Genomic DNA, 7093 nt, shown 5'->3' on the forward strand with positions numbered 1-7093 from the left:
ACTAATGAAAAAGCTTGAAATTTCTAATCTTGCGGCCCCCAGGGGTGTGGCTTGTTGGCTAGCAAACGCACTACTAAGGTGTTTGTGCCACTGTGTAGGTCATGGGTTCAATCCTCGACTTACTCGTGCGTTGTGCTTGGAGGCGCTGCAGTTGTGCCTGGAGGTTATAGTGGCAGCCGTCGGGGTTTGACCCCGTGTCACGTGAGTACGAGAGTCAGCACATTACCAATTTCGCCTGTCATAGAATAGAAGAAACTAAAAAACAAATCTAATCTTACGAATATTTTTTGCATAAAAAATGGTGGGGAGCTATTCACATGACATTCTGTTGTTGTGTAAAGTTATGACAATTGGCCAATAGAAACTCTTTTTAGATTTTTATTTTTTAATATAATTTTTATATCTCATAATTCAATTTAAAACAACATAAAAATAGCCATCAACCAATTTAAAGAAAATACAATTTACATTTTAAAAAATTAAAAATTATTTTTTAATTTTCAAAATATTCAGTTTAATATATTTTTTTTCAAAATTTTAATAAACTTTATAAAATCTGTTTAAAATTTTCAAAACTAATTGAAAGTCAAAGATTTTTTACGAAAATCAAAAACAGTATATCCTACCTTCGGCAGGTATAATAATAATAAATGAAATGGCACATCCCAACTATGGGACATGACCCATCAACCGTCATTACTAGTCAACACATATAAGTATACCATCACATGACATTGTAATCATCTGCTCATCGATCTATCTCATATTCATTGTATTCAGTTATATAATGATTATCCTGTATGGATTTCAACTATTGTCCTTCTTGTGTTGGATATTTTTCAGAAAATAAGCTATAGTTCATTTCAGTGTTGCATGCATTTTGATTTTATCACGAAAAAATCACGAATTTGCAATATTTTGGCCTAGCCAATGTTTGCCGAAGTTTACCGATATTTTGGTGGTATCTTAATTTTGCTGATGTTTGCCGATTTTTACAGATATTTGTTCAATTTTCACAATTTTTGGGTTTTCTGGATGATGCCGATGTTTGCAACATTGGTTCATTTCAGATTCTCATGAGTGTGTGGACACCACCCAGCATGTGCTCACAAATAGAATAACTTCCTTGAACAGAAGCTTTTGGACAAAGAGACAGCCTTAACCAGATTGAATGAAAGAAAAAGTATCACTGCAGAACAGATTACAGGAATGGCTGGATACACCTGAACCAGCAAATAGAGAATTAGTTGAACTTAAGGCTGAAAATGAAAATAACGCTAATTTAGTTTTCCAACTTTCAACACAGCACAAGCACATACAATATACAGTAATAGACGGGGATCCAACTATAAGTGCTTTCTAAGGTCATTGAGACAAAATGAATATCCTGCTCTGCCACCTCTCATCCTACCAGTAAAGGTGACTTACCAGCAGAAGAAGAGGAAGACCACAGATCAGCCTGATCCCCTTGCCAATGCAAGAAGTGACAGAGAACAATCAGGTTTAAAAAGTTGTGCAGATAGAGACTTTATACAGGGCACTGGATCAACTCCTGGCCTAGATAGAATTTCAGTGGAGAACACTGATGTTTCTTGGAGAGGGGAAATGATGACACTTGTTTGTGCTTAGCTCATTTTGTTCACTTCTTTTTGCCATTTGCAGATCAATAACAGCAGCATTGGCAGTGTTCTGACCTGGCTAGCAGAAGAAAAGAACTGCAGAGGTTTTTGTCCAAAATAGTGACTCTGTGCAACTCCAACCCATTCCTGGTGACTTTGTGTTATACAGGATTCCAGGTTTTGTTTGCAAAAAACCTTCTTTCACCATGGGACTCCATTCTATGCCATCATTCCAAGTTTTGGTTAAGTCATCATTCCATGGAAATACAAGGCTGGGAACACTCCGGGTCACATTGGCACTTCACTTCAACATGATTCACTTTTGCCTGTTTTCCATCTCCTTTCAAAACTCAGTAGACTCCAAGATGAATTGGTACTGTTGATTCCATTTGGCGCTTGGGTTAGCTCTCTATGCTCTGCCCACCATATTCAGTTCATATTCCAACTTTGAATGAATACACACGGACTACAAGCCTCATTCAACCTCATTTCAAAAACAATCTGTAATTCACACTCTTCCACGTTGCTCACCATAACTTTGTTTCCCCTGCATTTCCTTCATATTTTGCCTCAACCCCTCACAGCCCGCAACATACTCCACTATTCCTCCTCCTGATTTGCTACATTGCTTTCTTACATAATGCCATCTGCCCACCTTCTTATTAAAGATGGAATCCACATTCAATTTGGATGGAATTTTCCCCTGGCCCAATGAAATATTCAGAGATTCACCACTCCACTGATTCCATTGACAAGTTAAGATTCAATTGCAACTACTACATTGCTTTCTTACATAATGCTATCTGCCCACCTTCTTATTAAAAATAGAATCCACACTCAATTTGGATGGAATTTTCCCCTGGCCCAATGAAAAATTCAGAGATTCACCACTCCACTGATTCCATTGACAAGTTAAGATTCAATTGCAACTAATGGACAGATGAAAGATTCCTATCAGTAGCTCAGCAGAATATTCTGAGAAACTTTAATGTCGTTGATAAAAAAGTAGGGTGCAATTCAATTGAAGATTATTAAATCCTTTGATCATTATAGAATAGTAACACCTCTAAAGTAGGTAATGGAAGTCTCAGAGTTTTCAGTTCCTTGGTTTAGCAGTAACCAAGCATACATTTCATTTGTAAATTTCTAGTTCCTGTTGCATTTCCATTACCAAGTCCTCTTACAATTGTACTTTTAATTCCTGCAGTGATGTAATTAAGCTAGCAGCACTTAGATCTGAATTCTTGTCTTTATTTCAGCAGACAATTTACATTGAGTCCTGTGGGTTTGAGTTATTGTACAATTCTTTCCAGAGCTTTTTGTCAGCAATCTTTCAGATCTGGACAATTAAGTTATTGGATAGGTTATTCTTCTGATGTACTTTTCAATGTCCATCATCTGAACGAAAGTTGTTTTTCCTTCTGCTTCAACGGAACTATATCGGCCGCAAAACTTTCAAAATGTGTTTTGATAATAAATCTGTGTATCCAATTTTCTCATTATCTCAAGATTATTCAAAAGATTTATTTCATTTTTGGCTTAGTCACTATAGTTTATTTGCTTAGAGCTTCTAATGCCCAATTCTTAACACTGTGCTCTTCAGGAGTGGATGAAAATGTTTCACTACACTCTCTACTCCTCCCTCTAGAGTCTAGATGAAAGACAAATAAGAAAATTAACATTGAAGCCATTATGGCATAAGAAAATAACAATTGAACTAGGCATCGTAAAATCAATCAACTAGCATTTGCACCGGTATAAAATTGTACTCTCGCTACTGTACAAATCAATACACCAATCTGCTCCGATTAGGTACTACCAACAGCCATACCATGTCCAATTTTTAGAAATGACCAAAACCAGTTGTCCTAAACTGTGAACTTCAAGTAGCATTAGTATTGCCCAAATAATGAATGCTGAACTTCGACTTGTGCCTCACAACCTTTACCTGAGATCAAAACTAACCTAAATAATACCATCTCCTTTACCTGAGATCAAAACTACCTAAATAATACCATATCTGTATAAACAGCAGACAGAATCTCATTTTCTGAAGCACAAATGCATCCCGTAAGACACATGAGAGGAAGCAATCGATCTGGGCAATGTGGATGTAAATTTAGAGTACAGAACACATTAAGAATAGTTACAAGGCATGCACAGAGTTCTAGATTTGCATATTAGATATTACTTTATTTAGTGTACAAAAGCTTCTCACTTACCAAAAGATATGAGTTCAATTAATACAAGACCATATGTTCTGACAACTAAAATCGTGTTAGACCATAAGCACTCAAGTTTTGTAACTGAAATTTGAACTAGTTAATGAAATCTTAAGATTACCTATTCACATCTAAACGTTAACTGTATAACTTTAACAACTCATGGTTTGTCTTTTCATTAAAATTTGATTTATGAATATTAGCTTCATTTCATATGGCAGATTTTTGTCTGGTTGTTGATATATTTTTCTATGACTTTTCATATCAAAACATTCTGCACTATAGTTTCTCATGCTTGTCTAGTACCTTTACATCACGTACCTTATAACTATGACAACAAGCTAGCAAATCGCCCTTTATTGAAGTCTACATTGTGTAAGAGATAAGCCAATGGAAATTTAATCGCCATTGTTCAGCGGCTAAAAGTGATAACATTATAAATTTGCATTTATCCATCAAGAGAAAACGAAGCCAATTTGATGTTAATAGACACCCGAGCAGGTTAGATGTAGGAACAAAAGAAAACAACTACTATACAACCATGACCCCAAACCCATTTGGACACGATGCCAAATCTGATGAGTGAGGAAGTACGTGCTACACACTCTTCCAGGAGTTTGCTATTAAGAGATCCTAGTCTTAATCCTATATCTGTATTTGTGTGTGGCTGGTGCAGACCTCCCAAGCCAAAGTGAGAACGGGTTAGTTCATTAGCTTAGCTTAATAAGCATAGAGGTATGTCCTCTGATAGCGGAAAATAAAAATTAGAAAAACAAAATATACATGAAAATTGACGGCTCAGGGCATAATAGCCGTCACAGAAAACCTACTTGGTAAATTGTGAACCGTGTGTTACCAGGTACAAGACAAAATGAGTTTCAATACTGATCAACGGTTGACGCTGATAGTTACAGACAAATCATCTCTATGACAATTCAATTCATGAAGACTTACCACTACTGCAATATACAACAGTACATAAGCCCACCCCTTGTTCCAAACCCAATCGTCGTAAACGTAAACGTAATAATGGAAGCTGGAACCTTGATCCCCAATTGACCTCAGCTCGCCATGTCTCCGTTTTATTTGGCTCCGGGGTAAGAAAAACAATCTTGAGGTGCGGAAATAAGTATGCAGAAATCACCCATACCCACTAAGACAAAATCTTTTTTAAAGCAGAATTAGCCTACCCACTAGAACACAGGGCAGGTGGAATTTAAAGCTATGTTTCCATAGTCATTGAAATCAGAATCTTGCCACTAGAACACAGGGCAGGTGGAATTTAAAGCTATGTTTCCATAGTCATTGAAATCAGAATCTTGCCACTAGAACACAGGGCAGGTGGAATTTAAAGCTATGTTTCCATAGTCATTGAAATCAGAATCTTGCTCTTCAATTGCACAGATCAGGACTATTAGTGTGAAGATAAAAAGGGCAGGTGGAATTTAAAGCTATGTTTCCATAGTCATTGAAATCAGAATCTTGCCACTAGAACACAGGGCAGGTGGAATTTAAAGCTATGTTTCCATAGTCATTGAAATCAGAATCTTGAAATCAGAATCTTGCTCTTTAATTGCACAGATCAGGACTATTAGTGTGAAGATAAAAAGGGTATTAGGGTCTTTCAAACATCGTTTTCTGAAGCCAAACTGACATGTTCTAGGGACCCAAAAGTCAAGATTGTCGAAAACAACAACTATTTAAAAAAAAAAAAAAAAAAAAAACATTTTCAGATATAGTTGTCAGAGATTCGAACCTAAGACTAACCAGCACAGAAGATTACAGAAATCCACGCAATAAATCTTCCATGGCTGCTAACTAGGGATCGCCCATGTCAATCTGCGCTTCCATAACCTCCTTCTCCTGCTGATGATGGTGATGGTATTGTGAATACAGTTCGACCCATTAAGCTCCACTCATTTGGCTTTTACGGAAGGCCTATTTTAAACGTAATTCTCGGATTTATTGTGTTTACTTGATTCAGAGGGTGTGAAAGAAGGATCGAAGGTGAATTAGGTCACCGCAGCATCAAGGGAATGTGGGAATCTAATCACAAAACTGATAACAAAATTTGGTTAAAATAGTAAATGCACGCTTATCAGGTGCGTAATTTGGAGCGCATTAAGTGAGGTTTAAATAAAATGTCGACTCGAGTGTTTTAAGTCGTTACATGCGACATCTTTAGGTTCCTTGCTTTTGTATCATACCTGGTTCTTTACTTTTGTATCGTGTCTGCTTTGGAAACGCACGAGGGATTTAAAAATAATTGAAATGTAAATTTTCATGGTTTACAAAGGTAATTGATATGCAGATTTTCATCAGTTTACTAGAGGTGTTAAAGTGTATTTAAATTGATTTCTTTTCCTTTATATATTTGTTAATATATGATTTTGTGTTTTTATATATTTGTTATTGTATAATTTTGTGTGAAAAAATAAAGTTAAAGAATTACAATATATAAATTAAATGGTTGATAAATTTTTGAGATAAGTTTTCGTCGATAATCACATAAATCAAATGGTTGATAAATGTTGATAAATATTGATTTAGATATTATTTTGGAATTCAACTGCGTTAAGTAGGTCAATTAAATTTGGGATTCAACTGCTTTAAGTAAGTCAATCATCTATGACCATTTCCATGAGAAATCCTCTCACGGAAATGGTTATAGATGATTGACTTACTTAACACACTTGAATCCCAAAATGATATTTAATATAATGCATTGTGGAAACCCCTCAATATTTTAAAAAAAAAAAAAAAATATATATATATATATATATATATATATTAATTTATTAAACATTTATTTTATTACACATTTCATATTGTCCATATTAAAATAAAATCATAAAAGTTAATTAAATTTAGTTTAGATTCATTTTAATTCTTGATCTACCAAGCTCCCAAAAAGATCAAACATTTTTTCACTCTAAAAGAGGTTTGCACCTCAAGAGATTTGATTGTTCTTGACGCTTGGAGAGTTAAGATAGATGAAAACTAATTTAATTATTAATTATAATTATAATTATTTATTTTATTATATTATATTATTTCTTATTTAATTATTTTTGTTTATTTATTATTCTATTATTTTATTTTTATTTAAGATGTTTTATCAATAATTATAATCATTAACTTTTTATTTTATTTTATCTTATTTATCTTTTTATGTAATTTGATTGAGTCAAAATGTTAGATAGGACATTACATTACAACATCTCCATTATAATGGGTTGGTATTACTATTAA

General features: G+C 34.5%; 1 protein-coding gene across 1 annotated transcript in view; it reads right to left on the minus strand.

Moving 5' to 3' along the window:
• The window catches only part of LOC149238704 (ninja-family protein 7-like), a 131074-nt gene extending 125066 nt beyond the window's left edge, over nt 1-6008 (minus strand). The window contains 1 exon segment of the mRNA XM_089373163.1: nt 5609-6008. The gene's annotated coding sequence lies outside the window, so the exon portion shown is untranslated.
• Between the last annotated feature and the right edge of the window lie 1085 nt (nt 6009-7093).

This window comes from Pinus tabuliformis, chromosome 8, assembly GCF_031772625.1.
Source record: "Pinus tabuliformis cultivar Carrire ecotype Pingquan chromosome 8, CPIR1, whole genome shotgun sequence".
NCBI lineage: Eukaryota > Viridiplantae > Streptophyta > Pinopsida > Pinales > Pinaceae > Pinus > Pinus tabuliformis.